The sequence below is a fragment of the Patagioenas fasciata genome, chromosome 28 (genome assembly GCF_037038585.1).
Source record: "Patagioenas fasciata isolate bPatFas1 chromosome 28, bPatFas1.hap1, whole genome shotgun sequence".
NCBI lineage: Eukaryota > Metazoa > Chordata > Aves > Columbiformes > Columbidae > Patagioenas > Patagioenas fasciata.
Window position 1 is genome coordinate 971,209 of NC_092547.1, and position 20,596 is coordinate 991,804.

Sequence of the window (20,596 nt, forward strand, 5' to 3'; positions counted from 1 at the left end):
CGAAATGAAATTATACGGCGGCGGCAGGTGCGGGTGGGGGGCACGACGACACCACCACGACCCCGCCGCCCCTGCCGAAATAAACCCCCACCAAAAAAAAAAAACACCACCGCCACGAAACCCGCATCCCCACGCCACACGCGAGCCCCGAAACTCCAGACACGGACTCGCCGAGCGTGTGCACGGATCGCGAGGGTCGAAAAGCTCGACTCGTAGAGTCGCGTACACTGTCCCGCAGCCACCCGCGAGAGGCTCGCTCGGTCGCGTCCAGCTCCTGTCCCTGCGTAGGACCAACCGCCCCGCCGTTCCGGTTCAGTCCTTGCCCGCCGGTCCCACTTACTTAGACTAAGCCTAAAATGCACAGATCTCTCCATAAGGATGGGTTTTATACTCTACTTCCACAATCTGCTGGCAGTACAAAAGAATAAGCGGCAGATCTACTTAGGCTGAGTCACGGTGCTTTGCTCCTAAGACCATACATACCATGGGAATATTTCAGCTGCATGTCCCACCCCAACCCCAGAGAGCAAGAGCTCCAGGAACAGGTGGAGAAACAGGGAAGGACACTGCAGTGCTTCTGAGAAATAAAGCAAGGACAGAAAGGCAGACGGGCATGCTGTGGAACCTTCTCCTTACCCGACTGTGCTGCTGCCACTCACTTAATGACACTGTAGAGCAAGTACTTTTAGCACCTTTTTTGTGTTCCACGTTCCAGGAACCCTTCCCCTGGAGGTCCAGCTGCTGAGGTGGAGACTCAGGACCTGGACCCCATGGCTTTGGGGCAGAGGCTCTGATGGAGAGGAGAGGAGAGGAGATCAGGGGTTGCACTGGGAAATGTGTCTTTGCTGCAGAGGATTTGAGAGAGGTTCCGAAATCCCATCCCCAGCATTTCTGGTAGCAGTTAACTCCTCCTTCCCATGTCTATGTGGCCTGTAGTTGTGTCTCTGTCCCTGGGTCTGCTCCCTGTCCGTGTCACAGACCCCGTCCCACCCGCTGTGTGCTCAGCTCTGTCCTGCTCACACCTCCTGGCACTGCCCAGGGGCAGCTCTGTGTGTGCAGGGGCTCAGGAGCAGCTCAGACAAGTCCTAACGAGAACTGGGGTCTCAGTGTCTTCTCCAAAGAGAGAAATAAATCCCCATCTCCCACTGCACACCCAGACAACCAAGAGTGGAAAACTGAAAGCACAGACTCCTTCCCTTGCAGCTGTTCCTGTCTTGATGTCCTTGTTCAGAAGGACTCTCTGCCATGTCCGTGGGGTTGATCTGGCGCTCTGAGCAGCCTTGACCCACACAGCACCCTCCAACCCCACAAGGTCCCTGCCTGCCCTGCCGGGGGTCGCTCCTTCCACCCACAGCTGCTGCCATGGGATCTCCCGGGCAGGCTGAGCGCTGACCCTGGCAGGCGGCAGAGTCCCTGCCCTGGCACAGCCCTGGGGTGCAGGGACCCTGCTCTGCAGGACAGCGCTGGGCACCCCTGGGTGCTCACCCAGCTTCACAGTTGTTCAACATTGCCTGACAAGAGCCCCCTCCTTACAGATCCCACCAGCTGTGCCTGTACCAGTTTTAGGAGATGCCTCCAGGAGCTACAGCTGCATTGCCCTGCACCCAGAGACTTACCATGGCAAGGGCTGCAAAGGTTTCTCCTCCAGTGAGCTCTCAGTCATCCTCCCAGTCCTGACCACCTTTAATCTCTCTCTGCCTTGCTCGTCTCCCTGAGATCCCCAGGCAGAGCCCTCAGCCCTGCTGCGTGTGCAGAGGAGCTGCTCCTGGGCAGAGCTGTCTCTCTGCAGCGCTGCCGCTTGCCAGGAGCTCCCTCTGTCCCAGGAGCCCAGCCCAGCTCAGCAGCACAGGAGCAGCCCAAGGCGCTTTAATGACCCCTCTGGTAGCTTTGGTGCTGAGTCCATGGACCTCAGACCCTGAGGGCAAGTTGAAGAAGTCAAACTCAGATCTAAACTTCAAAGTTTCTTGTAATGTTAATGAATCCCACTGAGGGACACAGCTGAGAAACCATCCCCAGGGCAGCTGGGACAGAAAACTTGAAGCAGAACAAAGGGTAAGCAAGTGAAAGGTGGCTCTGATGCTGAGTAAACCTGGATGTGTTTCATTAACCAAAGGTCAAGCCCTGACCCCCAGCCCTGGGAAGGCAGATCCTGTCCCTCCCACGTTGCCCAGGGCCCTTCCTGGCCAGTGTGATGTGGGGCTGTGCAAGGCCAAGGGCAGGACTATGGTCCCACACCTCCCAGGTTCCTGGCTGGGGACAAGGAGGGTTTTGGAGCTCATTGACAACGTCTTCCTGACATGGGTGACTCAGGAGTCAGTGAGGTGAGGTGCCCAGCCACTCTCACTCCCAGTTCCAAGACTTAGCCGTGTACATCCAGTTGGATGTTACAAATTACTTGACCGTGGAGAAGAAATGGAAAACATCTTCTGTCAGCAACCTTAGGATGTCTCCAGTCAATGAGCAGGTTCCTATGGAGAACTGTAATGACCCTGACACTCACTGGCCAGGAGGTGATCTTGGGCCGACTTCTTAACATGTCTGCCTGGTGGGCCAATAGGGGTGATGTTCACCTGGATCTATTCCTGATCAAGAAGGAAGAGCTGGTGAGAGATGTGAACGTCAGTGTCCACCTTGGTTGTTGTGACCAGGAAACAGTGGAGTCCCAGGCACCAGAGGGGAGGGAGGAAGGCCAGCAGCAGAGCACAGGCTGGTGGGCTGCAGAGAAGGCTTTGACGTACTGGGGGATGGCAGATGAGGTGGTTACGTGGAAGCAGGCCTGAAAGGTGAAGAAGCTCAGGAAACCAGAGCAGCCTTACAGGACAGGCTGCTCCAAGCACATGAATGATTTCTTTGAGAACCCATGAAAAGAAGCATTTATCTCGTGAGGCTGCTCATCTGAACTGATGGAGCTCCAGGACAAAAAGGCAGCACACAGGAGGTGGGAGCAGGGGAAGCTGCAGAGGAGGAATTCAGAAACCTTGTCCATCGATGTAAAGATGATGCCAAAGCTGATCTGAACTTCATAGCTGCAGGGGAGAATGAAGGCAGCAAGACGAGCTTACACAGTTTCCTTAAAATAAGAGACGTGGGCCTCCTGCTGAACTTTGTAAGAGTACAATCAGACAGGACTGAGGTTCTTCACGGCTTCTTTGCCCCCATCTTCACCAGCAAGGTCTCCTGGGAGTTCATTCCGAAACTCAGGAGTCTGGAGAAAACCCAGCAATGGATGGGGCTCAAGTCAGGGTGACCTGAGGCAACTCAGATACTCAGACACCATTACAGAAAATGAAAACTGAGCATGGAAGGAAATAGAAGAAATTTAGCTTTATTGCTATTTATTATGGAAATGCTCTCTGTTTTACTATTTCTGAAATCTCCCTAATCATCAACAACAGACTTGAAGCCTTTAGGAAAAAGATGCACAGAGCCTTGCCTTGTAAGAGCATTTCAGATGTTACTGAGCCCTCTGCTGCCATGATCCTGAACTGCAGATGCTGAAACAACGAACAAATCTATAATGAAGTGAAAGGCAGAAGCAAACCCCAAGTTTCTGAGGGTGTGTGGGACCCCACGAAGGGCCATCAGTGACACAGCTGTGAAGGAAACAACCAGTGCAGGTCCCTGTCCCTGGAGACCGGTGAAGGAAAGACTTGGAGACACTGGTTACAGGTGGTGAGGGCCATGGGGAGGTGGCTCTGATGCCATGTGAGCCCTTGATGCTTGTTCATCATCACAATGGGTGAGCCCTGACCCCTGGGACCTGGTAGATTTTTCTCAAATGTTTTACAAGGCTTCTCCTGTGGTCACTGTGAGTGTTTCATGCTTTGGGGGTGGGTTTTATGTCAAGTGCTGTCGCTTTAACTGCAAGGCTCTGGTTTTCTGTGGAGCTGCAAATGCCTGTGAGTTCCTCACAACTCACCCAGCTTCTTTCATACATGTGGCAATGGTCACCAATCACCTCAATGTCCCAGTCCCACACTTGCTTGAATCCTCTATTTGGATCCATACCCATCACTCCAGGAGGTTCATGGATCCACCAGGCTCATGGATGATTCCTGAGGCCCATCCAAGTGTGGGCAGTGTAAGAGAGGAGCAGAGCAGGGTCAGCTCATGGGCCATGGCTGAGCACAAACACCCCAGCAGCAGCCATTCCCCATCTCCCAGGCACAGCCATGCCCACAGCATGCAAATGACACTGCCATACATGATTAGCCCAAGAGAGGCCTTTCTTCCTTCCACATTCCCAGGAAAATCTTCCTCCTGTTCCTCCTCCACCTGCAGACATCGACTGCTTTCCATTTCTGGGCTCAGACATGGCTGGAAGGGTTCACTGAAGCCATCAGCCATCTCATTGCTTCTCCCTGACAGGCCCTGACCCTCTCCCACATCTACACATGGCCAAGCACGGCTGCTCAGGGCCTCCCACTCTTCAGAAGACGCCTTAAGCTTCTTGGTTCTTCCTGGTGCTTATTATAAACTTCCTCTCTCTCTCCAGAGTTTATGGTGAGCTTTCTTGTCCATAACAGCCCCTTTATGGCCATGTCTTACTGAATGGCTGTCTTTGTATGATCATTTGTGCAGAAAGGGCAGTCACAGGACAGCACCCAATGTGTCAAAACTGATGCCGAGGGAAATGCCGTAACGACCTGATGAGTTCCCCCTGTGTCTGTGTCTCTCCTGGAAGGAGTCTGTCCCGAGAAGGGGATCCAGCTCCTGCCACTCTCTGCAGGGGCACATGAGCAGTGTCCGTGCACCTGGGGACACAAAGGTGACGTTTGCCAGACCACCCTGCATCTGAACCACTTAGATGTCTGCTTGTGGGTGGGGTATCATGCCTTATAGTGCAAATATCTATTTAATTGTCATTGCCAGAGGGGCTATCACGGATACAGAGTACTATTTTACAGATATTTAAATATTAGCCTGTTAAACTTTTATTTTTCTTTAAAAACTGACATTCCTAGACGTATTACACAAACACTTGAAGGATGCTTTTTAACATGATTGTCCACAGAAGCCCACCAGCTGTGCAGCTCAAGGAATGGGATTTCAAGGGCAGGATGGTTTGGGCTCTGTCCTGGGATCTGGAAACTGAAACGCGCTCCCATCTCCCACCCCCTGCCCTCCTCAGTGGGGCTGTGAGACATTCTGCCAGCAGGAAACACAGGTCAGCCAGGAGTGGTGGTGGAGCTGCTCTCTATGTGAGAGAGCAACTGCAATGTACTAAATTCTGCCCAGGAGCGGATGAGGAACGAGTCAAGAGTGTATGGGTCAGGATCAAGGGACAGGCTGGCAGGGGTGATACTGTTGTAGGTGTCTATTACAGGCCACCAGATCAGGCTGAGGAAGTTGATGAGGCCTTCTATGCGCAGCTGAGAGTGGCCTCACAGTCACAGGCCCTGGTTGTTATGGGTGATTTTAACTTCCCTGATGTTTGCTGGAAGGACCATTCAGCCAGCCAGCCACAGTCCAGGAGGTTCCTCCAGCGCATTGATGATAACTTCCTCATGCAGATGGTGGAGGAGCCGACCAGGAGAGGTGCCCTGCTGGATCTCATCCTCACTAACAAAGAGGGTCTGGTCGAAGCAGTAAAGGTCGAGGGCTGCCTGGGTTGCAGTGACCACGAGATGGTGGAGTTCAGCATCTCGTGTGGCAGGAACAGAATAGCAAGTAGAATTGCAACCCTGGACTTTGGCAGGGCTAATTTCGGCCTTTTCAAGCAATTGCTGGGGGAAATCCCATGGGCAAGACTGCTTGAAGGAAAAGGGGCCCAAGAGAGCTGGATTGCATTCAGAGATTGCTTCTTCCATGCTCAGGATCAGAGCATCCCCACACGTAGGAAGTCGAGGAAGGGAGCCAGAAGGCCTGCGTGGTTGAATAGGGATCTGTTGGGTATGCTCAAGCAGAAGAGGAGAGTTTACAGGTCATGGAAGCAGGGACTGGCCACTTGGGAGGAATATAAGGCTGCTGTTAGAGGATGCAGGAGGGCAGCTAGGGTAGCCAAGGCCTCCTTAGAATTACAGCTGGCGAGAGGGGTCAAGGACAGCAAGAAGAACTTTTTCAAATACATAGCAGATAAAACTAATACCAGAGGCAATGTAGGCCCACTGATGAATGAGGTGGGTGCCCTGGTGGCAGAAGACACAGAGAAGGCAGAATTGCTGAATGCCGCCTTTGTCTCTGTCTACTCCGCTGGAGGCTGTCCTGGGGAACCCTGTACCCCTGAGACCCCGGATGAAGCCAGGTCAATGGAGGAGTTTGCTTTAGTCGATGAGGACTGGGTTAGGGAACAATTAAATAGTCTGGACATCCATAAATCCATGGGCCCAGATGAGATGCATCCGCGGGTGCTGAGGGAGCTGGCTGAAGTCATTGCCGGACCGCTCTCCATCATTTTTGCCAAGTCTTGGGAAACGGGAGAGGTGCCCGAGGATTGGAGGAAAGCAAATGTCACTGCAGGCTTCAAAAAGGGCAAGAAGGAGGACCCGGGTAATTATAGACCGGTCAGCCTCACCTCTGTCCCTGGGAAAGTAATGGAACAGCTTATCCTTGGTGTCATCTCAAGGCACATCAGGGATAAGAGGGTCATTAGGGGCAGTCAGCATGGCTTTACCAAGGGTAAGTCATGCTTGACCAACCTCGTAGCCTTTTATGAGAATGTACCAAGGTGGATGGATGATGGCAGAGCGGTGGATGTGGTCTACCTTGACTTCAGTAAAGCCTTTGACACAGTCCCTCACAGCATCCTCACAGCTAAATTGAGGAGGTGTGGTCTGGACAATAGAGTAGTGAGGTGGGTTGCAAACTGGCTTAAAGAGAGAAGCCAGAGGGTGGTGGTCAATGGTGCGGAGTCCAGTTGGAGGCCAGTATCTAGTGGAGTGCCTCAGGGGTCAGTACTGGGGCCAATATTATTCAATATATTCATTAATGATTTAGATGAGGGAATTGAGTGTACGATCAGCAAGTTTGCTGATGACACTAAGCTGGGAGGAGTGGCTGACACTGGAAGCTGTGCTGCCATCCAGAGACCTGGACAGGCTGGAGAGTTGGGCGGGGGATAACCTGATGGAATTTAACAAGGGCAAGTGTAGAGTCCTGCATCTGGGCAGGAACAACCCCAGGGTCAGTATAGGTTGGGGAATGACCTATTAGAGAGCAGTGTAGGGGAAAGTGACCTGGGGGTCCTGGTGGACAACAGGATGCCCATGAGCCAGCACTGGGCCCTTGTGGCCAGGAAGGCAATGGCATCCTGGGGTGTATTACAAGGGGGGTGGTCAGTAGATCGAGAGAGGTCCTCCTTCCCCTCTACTCCGCCCTGGTGAGACCCCATCTGGAATATTGTGTCCAGTTCTGGGCCCCTCAGTTCAAGAAGGACAGGGAACTGCTGGAGAGGGTCCAGCGTAGGGCAACAAAGATGATTAAGGGAGTGGAGCATCTCCCTTATGAAGAAAGGCTGAGGGAGCTGGGGCTCTTTAGTTTGGAGAAGAGGAGACTGAGGGGTGACCTTATTAATGTTTGTAAATATATAAAGGGTGAGTGCCAGGAGGATGGAGTCAGGCTCTTCTCGGTGGCAAACAATGATAGGACAAGGGGCAATGGGATCAAGCTGGAACACAAGAGGTTCCACTTAAATTTGAGAAAGAACTTCTTCTCAGTGAGGGTAACAGAGCACTGGAACAGGCTGCCCAGGGAGGTTGTGGAGTCTCCTTCCCTGGAGACATTCAAAGCCCGCCTGGACACCTTCCTGTGCGACCTCACCTAGGCGTTCCTGCTCCAGCAGGGGGATTGGACTAGATGATCTTTTGAGGTCCCTTCCAATCCCAAACATACTGTGATACTGTGATACTGTGACCCCGCTGACTCCCATTGACCCCCATTGACCCATTGATCCCCATTGACCCCATTGACCCCCATTGATCCCATTGACCCATTGACCCCATTGACTCCCATTGACTCCCATTGACTCCCATTGACCCCATTGACCCCCATTGATCCCATTGACCCATTGACTCCCATTGACCCCCATTGACCCCGTTGACTCATTGATCCCCATTGCCCCCCATTGATCCCCATTGATCCCCATTGACCCCATTGACCCCCATTGACACCCATTGACCCCATTGACCCCCATTGATCCCATTGATCCCATTGACCCATTGACCCCATTGACTCCCATTGACCCATTGACCCCATTGACCCATTGATCCCCATTGACCCCATTGACCCCCATTGACCCCATTGACTCCCATTGACCCATTGATCCCCATTGACCCCATTGACCCCCATTGACCCATTGATCCCCATTGACCCCATTGACCCCATTGCCCCATTGACCCCCATTGACCCATTTATCCCCATTGACCCCATTGACCCCCATTGATCCCATTGACCCATTGACCCATTGATCCCCATTGACCCATTGACCCCATTGACCCATTGATCCCCATTGACCCCATTGACCCCCATTGACCCCATTGACTCCCATTGACCCATTGATCCCCATTGACCCATTGACCCCATTGACCCCATTGCCCCATTGACCCCCATTGATCCCATTGACCCCATTGACCCCGCTGACTCCCATTGACCCCCATTGACCCCATTGATCCCCATTGACCCCATTGACCCCCATTGATCCCATTGACCCATTGACCCCATTGACTCCCATTGACCCCATTGACCCCCATTGACCCCATTGACCCATTGACCCCACTGACCCCATTGACCCATTGACTCCCATTGACCCCCATTGACCCCGTTGACTCATTGATCCCCATTGCCCCCCATTGCCCCCCATTGATCCTCATTGATCCCCATTGCCCCCCATTGATCCCCATTGCCCCCATTGCCCCCCATTGATCCCCATTGCCACCATTGACTCCCATTGCCCCCCATTGCCCCCATTGTCCCATTTCAGGTAAAAGAGGACATAAACAAGAGAGAAAAAACAAAACACAACACATTTGGGTACTCCTGGGTCCTTTGGGGCACTCCTGGGTCCTTTGGGGCACTCCTGGGTCCCTCCTGAACTCCTGGGTCCTTTGGGGCACTCCTGGGTCCCTCCTGAACTCCTGGGTCCTTTGGGGTACTCCTGGGTCCCTTGGGGTACTCCTGGGTCCCTCCTGAACTCCCCATAGACCCCCATAATTTCCCCCTTAGGGACCCAGGAGTGCCGCATAGTGACCCATAAGTGACTCATGGAGCCCCCTAAGTGCGTTCGGGTCCCCTCGGGTCCCTTCGGGTGAGTTCGGGCCCCACTCGGGTCCCTTCGGGTCCCTTCGGGTGTGTTCGGGTCCCCTCGGGTCCCTTCGGGTGCGTTCGGGTCCCACTCGGGTCCCTTCGGGTGCGTTCGGGTCCCTTCGGGTGCCTTCGGGTCCCCTCGGGTGCGTTCGGGCCCCACTCGGGTCCCTTCGGGTGCGTTCGGGTCCCTTCGGGTGCCTTCGGGTCCCCTCGGGTCCCTTCGGCTCCCTTCGTGTATCTTCGGCTCCTCTCGGAGCCGCCTCCGCGCACGCCACGCACAGTGGGCGTGGCCACGCACCCCCCCCCTTCCCATTGACCGCCGCCTGAGGAAGGGGGCGTGGCCTCGCTCGCAGCCGCCGCCGCGGCGGGAAACGATCGTGAGGCGGGAAAAGGGGGAGAAAGTTGGGGGGGGAGGAAGAGGAGGGGCCGGGGGGGGAGCGGAACACGGGTTTTGGGGTAAAAAGGGGGGGATTTGGGAGTTTGGCGCCTTTTGGGGCACTTTCGGGTGGGTTCGGGTCCCTTCGGGGAGACTTCGGGCCCCTTCGGGTGGGTGCGGGTCCACTCGGGTGGGTTCGGGCTCCTTCGGGTGGGTTCGGGCCCCTTCGGGTGGGTTCGGGTCCACTCGGGTGGGTTCGGGTCCACTCGGGTGGGTTCGGGTCCCTTCGGGTGGGTTCGGGTCCACTCGGGTGGGTTCGGGTCCCTTCGGGTGCGTTCGGCTCCACTCGGACCCCTTCGGGAAGACTTCGGGTCCCTTCGGGTGCGTTCGGCCCCGGCCGGGACTCGGGCGCCGTTCGGCTCCGCTCGGGCGCCGTTCGGCTCCGCTCGGGCGCCGTTCGGCTCCGCTCGGACGCCGCTCGGCTCCGCTCGGGCGCCGTTCGGCTCCGCTCGGCTCCGCTCGGGCCCATTCGGCTCCGCTCGGGCCCATTCGGCTCCGCTCGGGCGCCGTTCGGCTCCGCTCGGGCCCATTCGGCTCCGCTCGGGCCCATTCGGCTCCGCTCGGGCCCATTCGGCTCCGCTCAGCTCTTTCCGTCTCCGCTCGTTTTCCCGCGCTTTCCCTCAGAGCGCGAAACGAAGCGCGGGGACCCCCGGGGCCGCTTTTTTCGCGCTTTTCCCGAGGTGACAACAGCGGGGGCTTTGGGGACACAGCTCGGGGAGCCTCAGCGGGAGGGTTTTGGGTTGAAAAAGCGCTATTTTGGGTCAATTTTGAGGTGGTTTGTGGCCCTCCCGGCGGGGCAAGATGGCGGCTGCGGACATCGAGGGGCTGCTGGGTGAGTAATGAGGGGGAATTAGGGGTGATTAGCGCGAATTAGGGGGTAATTAGGGGGCAGCGGGGATATGGGGGGGTGGGGGGGGTGTTAATTAGCGCTGCTGAGGGTGTTAATTGTTAATGAATGCAGAGGAGGAGCCGTTCCCCAGGGCCATTGTCCCCAGGGCCCATTGTGACATCCTCTGCACCCCCTTGTCCCCAGGGCCCATTCTGACATTCAGGGGACCCCTCTTTGTCCCCAGGGCCCATTGTGACATCCTGGGGATCCCTCATTGTCCCCAGGGCCCATTGTGACGTCCCAGGACCCCCCATTGTCCCCAGGACCTATTGTGACATTCAGGGGGCCCCTTTGTCACTGGGGCCCATTGTGACACCATGGAGACCCCCGCTTGTCCTCAGGGTCCATTGTGACATCCTGGGCACCCCCCATTTTCCCCAGGACCCATTGTGACATCCTGGCCACCCCCTTGCTCCCAGGGCCCGTTGTGGCACCATGGGGACACCCCCTTTGTCCCCAGGGCCCATTGTGACATCCCAGGACCCCCCTTTGTCCCCAGGGCCATTGTAGCACCATGGGGACCCCCTTTGACCCCAGGGCCCATTGTGGCACCATGGCAACCCCTTTTGTCCCCAGGGCCCATTGTGACATTCTTGGACCCCACTTTGTCCCCAGGGCCTATTGTGACACCATGGGGATCCCTCCTTGTCACTGGGGACCCATTGTGACACCATGGGGACCTCCCCTTGTCCTCAGGACTCATTCTCACATCCTGGACACCCCCCATTGTCCCCAGGGCCCATTGTGACATCCACTGCACCCCCTTGTCCCCAGGGCCCATTGTGACATTCAGGGGACCCCTCTTTGTCCCCAGGGCCCATTGTGACATCCTGGGGACCCCCCCTTGTCCCCAGGGCCCATTGTGATGTCCCAGGACCCCCCACTGTCCCCAGGGCCCATTGTGACATTCAGGGGACCCCCCTTTGTCCCCAGGGCCCATTCTGATACCGTGGGGACCCCCTTTGTCCCCAGGGCCCATTGTGACATGCTGGGGACGCTCTTTGTCCACAGGGCCCATTGTGACATCCTGGGGACCCTCCTTGTCCCCAGAGCCCATTGTGACATCCCAGGACCCCACTTTGTCCCCAGGGCTTATTGTGACACCATGGGGATCTCCCTTGTCCCCAGGGCCCATTGTGACATCCCATGACCCCCCTTTGTCCCCAGTGCTATTGTGAAATCCTGGGGACCCCTTTTGTCCCCAGGGCCCATTGTGACACCATGGGGAACCCCTTTGTCACTGGGGGCCATTGTGACATTCCAGGATTCCACTTTGTCCCCAGGGCTCGTTCTGACACCTTGGGGACTCCCATTGTCCCCAGGGCCCATTGTGACATCCTGGGCAACCCCATTGTCCCCAGGGCCCATTGTGACATCCTGGGCAACCCCATTGTCCCCAAGGCCCATTGTGACATTCCAGGACCCCCCATTGTCCCCAAGGCCCATTGTGACATCCACTGCACCCCCTTGTCCCCAGGGCCCATTGTGACATCCTGGGGATCCCTTCTTGTCCCCAGGGCCCATTGCGATATCTGGGGGACCCCTTTGTCCCCAGGGCCCATTGTGACACCATGGGGACCCCCCTTTTCCCCAGTGCCCATCGTGACATCCTGGGGACCCCCTTTGTCCCCAGGGCCCATTGTGACATCCCAGGACCCCCCATTGTCCCCAGGGCCCATTGTGACATCCCAGGACCCCCCTTTGTTTCCAGGGTCCATTGTGACATCCTGGGGTCCCCCCTTTGTCCCCAGGGCCCATTGAAATGTCCCAGGAAAACCCTTTGTCCCCAGGGTTCATTGTGACATCCTGCGGACCCCATTTGTCCCCAGGGCCCATTGTGGCACCATGGGGACCCCCTTTGTCACTGGGGCCCATTGTGACATCCCAGGACCCCACTTTGTCCCCAGGGCTTATTGTGACACCATGGGGATCTCCCTTGTCCCCAGGGCCCATTGTGACATCCCATGACCCCCCTTTGTCCCCAGTGCTATTGTGAAATCCTGGGGACCCCTTTTGTCCCCAGGGCCCATTGTGGCACCATGGGGAACCCCTTTGTCACTGGGGGCCATTGTGACATTCCAGGATTCCACTTTGTCCCCAGGGCTCGTTCTGACACCTTGGGGACTCCCATTGTCCCCAGGGCCCATTGTGACATCCTGGGCAACCCCATTGTCCCCAGGGCCCATTGTGACATCTGGGGGACGCCCTTGTCCCCAGGACCCATCGTGGCACCGTGGGAACCTCCTTGTCACTTGGGCCCATTGTGACACCATGGGGACCCACCCTTTGTCCCCAGTGCCCATTGTGACATCCTGCGGACCCCCCGTTGTCCCCAGGGCCCATTGTGATATTCAGGGGACCCACCATTGTCCTCAGGGCCCATTGTGACGTCCCAGGACCCCCCATTGTCCCCAGGGCCCATTGTGACATCCTCAGCACCCCCTTGTCCCCAGGGCCCATTGTGACATCCTGGGGATCCCTTCTTGTCCCCAGGGCCCATTGTGACGTCCCAGGACCCGCCATTGTCCCCAGGGCCCATTGTGACATTCAGGGGCCCCCGTTTGTCACTGGGGCCCATTGTGACATCCCAGGACCCCACATTGTCCCCAGGGCCCATTGTGACATCCTGGGGACCCCACTTGTCCCCAGGACCCATTGTGACACTATAGGGACCCCCCCTTGAGCCCAGTGCCCATTGTGACACCGTGGGTACCACCCTTGTCCGCAGGGCCCATTGTGACATCCTGGGAATCCCTCCTTGTCCCCAGGGCCCATTTTGACATTCAGGGGACCCCACATTGTCCCCAGGGCCCATTCTGACATCCTGGGGACCCCCCTTTGTCCCCAGGGCCCATTGTGACATCCTGGGGACCCCCCCTTGTCCCCAGGGCCCATTGTGACGTCCCAGGACCCCCCACTGTCCCCAGGGCCCATTGTGACATTCAGGGGACCCCCCGTTGTCCCCAGGGCCCGTTCTGATACCGTGGGGACCCCCTTTGTCCCCAGGGCCCATTGTGACATCCTGGGGACCCTCCTTGTTCCCAGAGCCCATTGAGACATCCAGGGTTCCCCCTTTGTCCCCAGGGCCCATTGTGGCACCGTGAGGACCCTCTTTGTCACTGGGGCCCATTGTGACATCCCAGGACCCCCTTTGTCCCCAGGGCCCATTGTGACATCCTGGGGGACCCTCCTTGTCCCCAGAGCCCATTGTGACATCCCAGGACCCTACTTTGTCCCCAGGGCTTATTGTGACACCATGGGAATCTCCCTTGTCCCCAGGGCCCATTGTGACATCCCATGACCCCCCTTTGTCCCCAGTGCTATTGTGAAATCCTGGGGACCCCTTTTGTCCCCAGGGCCCATTGTGGCACCATGGGGAACCCCTTTGTCACTGGGGGCCATTGTGACATTCCAGGATTCCACTTTGTCCCCAGGGCTCGTTCTGACACCTTGGGGACTCCCATTGTCCCCAGTGCCCATTGTGACATCCTGGGCAACCCCATTGTCCCCAGGGCCCATTGTGACATCCTGGGGACCCCCATTGTCCCCAAGGCCCATTGTGACATTCCAGGACCCCCCATTGTCTCCAGGGCCCATTGTGACATCCACTGCACCCCCTTGTCCCCAGGGCCCATTGAGACATTCAGTGGACCCCTCTTTGTCCCCAGGGCCCATTGTCACATCCTGGGGACCCCCGTTGTCACTGGGGCCCATTGTGACGTCGCAGGACCCCCCGTTGTCCCCAGGACCCATTGTGACATTCAGGGGGCCCCTTTGTCACTGGGACCCATTGTGACATCCCAGGACCCCACATTGTCCCCAGGACACATTGTGACATCCTGGGGACCCCACTTGTCCCCAGGACCCATTGTGACACTATGGGGACCCCCCCTTGTTCCCAGGGCCCATTGTGACACCGTGGGTACCACCCTTGTCCGCAGGGCTCATTGTGACATCCCAGGACCCACATTTGTCCCCAGGGCCCATTCTGATACCGTGGGGATCCCCTTTGTCCCCAGAGCCCATTGTGACATCCAGGGGACCCCCTTTGTCCCCAGGGCCCATTGTGACATCGCAGGACCCCCCTGGGCTCCAGGGCGCATTTTGACATCCTGGGGATGCCCCCTTGTCACCGGGACCCATTGTGACGTCCCAGGACCACCCATTGTCTCCAGGGCCCATTGTGACATCCTGGGGATCCCTGCTTGGCCCCAGAGCCCATTGTGACGTCTTAGGACCCCCCCTTGTCCCGAGGGCCCATTGCGACATTCAGGGGACGCCTCTTTGTACCCAGGGCACATTGTGACATCCTGGGGACCCCCCCTTGTCCCCAGGGCCCATTGTGACATCCTGGGGATCCCTCCTTGTCCCCAGGGTCCATTGTGACGTCCCAGGACCCCCATTGTCCTCAGGACCCATTGTAACATTCAGGGAACCCCTTTGTCACTGGGGCCCATTGTGACATCCCAGGACCCCACATTGTCCCCAGGGCCCATTGTGACATCCTGGGGACCCCATTTTCCCCAGGACCCATTGTGTCACTATGGGCAACCCCACTTGTTCCCAGGGCCCATTGTGACACTGTGGGTACCACCCTTGACCGCAGGGCTCATTGTGACATCGCAGGACCCCCCTTTGTCCCCAGAGCCCATTGTGAAAACCAGGGGACACCCTTTGTCCCCAGGGCCCATTGTGACATCGCAGGACCACCCTGGTCCCCAGGGCCCATTGTGACATCCTGGGCACCCCTTTTGTCCCCACGGCCCATTGTGGCACCATGGGGACCCCCTTTGTCACTGGGGCCCATTGTGACATCCCAGGACCCCACTTTGTCCCCAGGGCTGATTGTGACGTCCCAGGGCCCCTCTGTGTCCCCAGGGCCCATTGTGACACTTTAGGGACCCCTCTTTGTCCCCAGGGCCCGTTGTGACATCCTGGAGACCCCCGCTTGTCCCCAGGGCCCATTGTGACGTCCCAGGACCCCCCATTGTTCCCAGGGCCCATTGTGATGTCCTGGGGAGCCCCCTCTGTTCCCAGGGCTCATTGTGACTTTCAGGGGACCCCCCGTTGTCCCCAGGGCTGATTGTGACGTCCTAGGGCCCCTCTGTGTCCCCAAGGCCCATTGTGACATCCCATGACCCCCTTTGTCCCCAGTGCTATTGTGAAATCCTGGGGACCCCTTTTGTCCCCAGGGCCCATTGTGACACCATGGGGAACCCCGTTGTCACTGGGGGCCATTGTGACATTCCAGGATTCCACTTTGTCCCCAGGGCTCGTTCTGACACCTTGGGGACTCCCATTGTCCCCAGGGCCCATTGTGACATCCTGGGCAACCCCATTGTCCCCAGGGCCCATTGTGACATCCTGGGGACCCCCATTGTCCCCAAGGCCCATTGTGACATTCCAGGACCCCCCATTGTCCCCAGGGCCCATTGTGACATCCACTGCACCCCCTTGTCCCCAGGGCCCATTGTGACATCCTGGGGACCCCCGTTGTCACGGGGGCCCATTGTGACGTCCCAGGACCCCCCATTGTCCCCAGGGCCCATTGTGACATCCTGGGGATCCCTCCTTGTCCCCAGGGCCCATTGTGACGTCTTAGGACCCCCCATTTTCCCCAGGCCCCATTGTGACAATCAGGGCACCCCCTTGTCCCCAGGGCTCATTGTGACATTCTAGGACCCCACTTTGTCCCCAGGGCACACTGTGACATCCTGGGGACCCCCCCTTGTCACTGGGGCCCATTGTGACGTCCCAGGACCCCCCATTGTCCCCAGGGCCCATTGTGACATTCAGGGGGCCCCTTTGTCCCCAGGGCCCAGTGTGACGTCCCAGGACCCCCCATTGTCCCCAGGGCCCATTGTGACATCCTCAGCACCCCCTTGTCCCCAGGGCCCATTGTGACATTCAGGGGACCCCTCTTTTTCCCCAGGGCCCATTGTGATATCCTGGGGACCCCCCCTTGTCCCCAGGGCCAATTGGGACGTCCCAGGACCCCCATTGTCCCCAGAGCCCATTGTGACATTCAGGGGCCCCCGTTTGTCACGGGGGCCCATTGTGACATCCCAGGACCCCACATTGTCCCCAGGGCCCTTGTGACATCCTGGGGACACCCCCTTATCTCCAGGGCCCATTGTGACATCCTGGGAATCCCTCCTTGTCCCCAGGGCCCATTTTGACATTCAGGGGACCCCCCATTGTCCCCAGGGCCCATTGTGACATCCTCGGCACCCCCTTGTCCCCAGGGCCCATTGTGACATTCAGGGGACCCCACATTGTCCCCAGGGCCCATTGTGACATCCTGGGGACCCCACTTGTCCCCAGGACCCATTGTGACACTATGGGGACCCCCCATTGTCCCCAGGGCCCATTGTGACATTCAGGGGACCCCCCTTTGTCCCCAGGGCCCATTCTGATACCGTGGGGACCCCCTTTGTCCCCAGGGCCCATTGTGACATGCTGGGGACGCTCTTTGTCCCCAGGGCCCATTGTGACATCCTGGGGACCCTCCTTGTCCCCAGAGCCCATTGTGACATCCAGGGGACCCCCTTTGTCCCCAGGGCCCATTGTGGCACAATAGGGACCCCCTTTGTCACTAGGGCCCATTGTGACATCCCAGGACCCCCCCTAGTCCCCAGGGCCCATTGTGACATCCTGCGGACCCTCCTTGTCCCCAGAGCCCATTGTGACATCCATGGGACCCCCTTTGTCCCCAGGGCCCATTGTGGCACAATAGGGACCCCCTTTGTCACTGGGGCCCATTGTGACATCCCAGGACCCCCCCTGGTCCCCAGGCCCCATTGTGACATCCTGGGGACCCCTTTGTCCCAAGACTTCATTGTGACATCCTGGGGACCCCCCTTGTCCTCAGGGTCCATTGTGACAGCCCAGGACCTTACATTTTCCCCAGGACCCATTGTGACATCCTGGGGCCACCCCCTTGCTCCCAGGGCCCGTTGTGGCACCGTGGGGACACCCCGTTTGTCCCCAGGGCCCACTGTGACATCCCAGGACCCCCCTTTGTCCCCAGGGCCATTGTAGCACCATGGGGTCCCCTTTGACCCCAGGGCCCGTTGTGGCACCATGGCAACCCCTTTTGTCCCCAGGGCCCATTGTGACACCATGGGGACCCCTCCTTGTCACTGGGGACCCAATGTGACACCATGGGGACCCCCCATTGTCCCCAGGGCCCATTGTGACATCCTGGGCAACCCCATTGTCCCCAGGGCCCATTGTGACATCCACTGCACCCCCTTGTCCCCAGGGCCCATTGTGACATTCAGGGGACCCCTCTTTGTCCCCAGGGCCCATTGTGACATCCTGGGGACCCCCCCTTGTCCCCAGGGCCCATTGTGACGTCCCAGGACCCCCCATTGTGTCCAGGGCCCATTGTGACATCCAGGGGATCCCTGCTTGGCCCCAGGGCCCATTGTGACGTCTTAGGACCCCCCGTTGTCCCCAGGGCCCACTGTGACATCCTGGGGATCCCTCCTTGTCCCCAGGGCCCATTGTGACATCCCAGGACCCCCCACTGTCCTCGGGACCCATTGTAACATTCAGGGTACCCCCTTTGTCACTGGGGCCCATTGTGACATCCCAGGACCCCACATTGTCCCCAGGGCCCATTGTGACATCCTGGGGACCCCATTTTCTCCAGGACCCATTGTGACACTATGGGTACCCCCCCTTGTTCCCAGGGCCCATTGTGACATCCTGGAGACCCGCCCTTGTCCCCAGGGCCAATTGTGACGTCCCAGGACCCCCCATTGTTCCCAGGGCCCATTGTGATGTCCTTGGGAGCCCCCTCTCTTCCCAGGGCTCATTGTGACTCTCAGGGGACCCCACCTTGTCCCCAGGACTGATTGTGACGTCCTAGGGCCCCTCTGTGTCCCCAGGGCCCATTGTGACGTCCCAGGACCCCCATTGTCCCCAGGGCCCATTGTGACATCCTCGGCACCCCCTTGTCCCCAGGGCCCATTGTGACATTCAGGGGACCCCTCTTTGTCCCCAGGGCCCATTGTGACATCCTGGGGACCCCCTCTTGTCCCCAGGGCCCATTGTGACGTCCCAGGACCCCCCATTGTCCCCAGGGCCCATTGTGACATCCTGGGGATCCCTCCTTGTCCCCAGGGCCCATTGTCACGTCCCAGGACCCCCCATTGTCCCCAGGGCCCATTGTGACATTCAGGGGACCCCCTTTGTCACTGGGGCCCATTGTGACATCCCAGGACCCCCCTTTGTCCCCAGGGCCCATTGTGACATCCTGGAGACCCCCTTTGTCTCCAGGGCCCATTGTGACATCCCAGGACCCCCCATTTTCCCCAGGGTCCATTGTTAAATCCTGGGGACCCCCTTGTCACTGGGACCCATCATGACACCATGGGGACCCTCCTTGTCACTGGGGACCCATTGTGACACCATGGGGACCCCCCCTTGTCCTCAGGGCCCATTGTGACATCCTGGGCATCCCCCCTGTCCCCCGGGACCATTGTAACACCGTGCGGACCCCCTTTGTCCCCAGGGCCCATTGTGACACTGTGGGGAACCCCCTTGTCCCGAGGGCCTATTGTTACGTCCCAGGAACCCCCATTGTCCCCAGGGCCCATTGTGACACCTTGGGGACCCCCTTGTCACTGGAGACCCATTGTGACAGCATGGGGACCACCCCTTGTCCTCAGGGCCTATTGTGAACATCCTGGGGAACCTCCATTGTCCCCAGAGCCCATTGTGAGTTCCTGGAGACCCCCTTGTCCCCAGGTCCCATTGTGACATCCTGGGGAGCCTCTTTGTCCCCACGGCCCATTGTGACATCCTGGGGACCTCCTTGTCCCCAGGACCCATCCTGGCACCGTGGAGACCTCTCTTGTCACTGGGGACCCATTGTGACACCATGGGGACCTCCCATTGTCCTCAGGGCCCATTGAGACATCCTGGGGACCCCCTTTGTCACTGGAGACCCATTGTGACATCCCAGGAACCCCATTGTCCCAAGGGCCCATTGTGACATCCTGGGGACCCCCCTTTGTCTCCAGGACATATTGTGACACCGTGGGGACCACATTAGTCCCCAGGGCCCATTGTGACATCCTAGGGATCCCCTCTTGTCCCCAGGGCCCATTGTGACGTCCCAGGACCCCCCATTGTCCCCAGGGCCCATTGTGACATCCTGGGGACGCCCTTTGTCCCCAGGGCCCATTTTGACACCGTCGACACCCCCCTTTGTCCCCAGGGCCCATTGTGACATCCTGGGGACCCTCCTTGTCCCCAGGGCCCATTGTGACATCCTGGGTTCCCCCCTTTGTCCCTGGGGCCCATTGTGATATCCTGGGGATCCCTCCTTGTCCCCAGGGCCCATTGTGACGTCCCAGGACCCCCCATTGTCCCCAGGGCCCATTGTGACATTCAGGGGACCCCCTTTGTCTCTGGGGCCCATTGTGACATCCCAGGACCCCGCTTTGTCCCCAGGGCCCATTGTGACATCCTGGGCATCCCCCCTGTCCCCCGGGACCATTGTAACACCGTGCGGACCCCCTTTGTCCCTAGGGCCCATTGTGACACTGTGGGGAAACCCCTTGTCCCCAGGGTCCATTGTGACATCCTAGGGATCCCCTCTTGTCCCCAGGGCCCATTGTGACGTCCCAGGACCCCCCATTGTCCCCAGGGCCCATTGTGACATCCTGGGGACGCCCTTTGTCCCCAGGGCCCATTTTGACACCGTCGACACCCCCCTTTGTCCCCAGGGCCCATTGTGACACCATGGGGACCCCCCCTTTGCCCCCAGGGTCCATTGTGACATCCTGGGCAACCCCATTGTCCCCAGGGCCCATTGTGAAATCTGGGGGACGCCCTTGTCCCCAGGACCCATCATGGCACCGTGGGGACCCTCCTTGTCACTTGGGCCCATTGTGACATTCAGGGGACCCCCCCTTTGTCTCCAGTACCCATTGTGACATCCTGGGGATCCCTCCTTGTCCCCAGGGCCCATTGTGACGTCCCAGGACCCCCCATTGTCCCCAGGACCCATTGTGACA

At 58.3% G+C, this 20,596-nt stretch overlaps 1 long non-coding RNA gene across 1 annotated transcript in view; it reads left to right on the plus strand.

Moving 5' to 3' along the window:
* The first annotated feature begins 9,551 nt into the window (after positions 1–9,551).
* The window catches only part of LOC139825789 (uncharacterized), a 40,821-nt gene continuing 29,776 nt past the window's right edge, over positions 9,552–20,596 (plus strand). Inside the window, exons 1-2 of the long non-coding RNA XR_011735989.1 lie at positions 9,552–9,617; positions 10,449–10,508. This is a non-coding gene — a long non-coding RNA (uncharacterized lncRNA). The remainder of the gene's footprint in view (positions 9,618–10,448; positions 10,509–20,596) is intronic.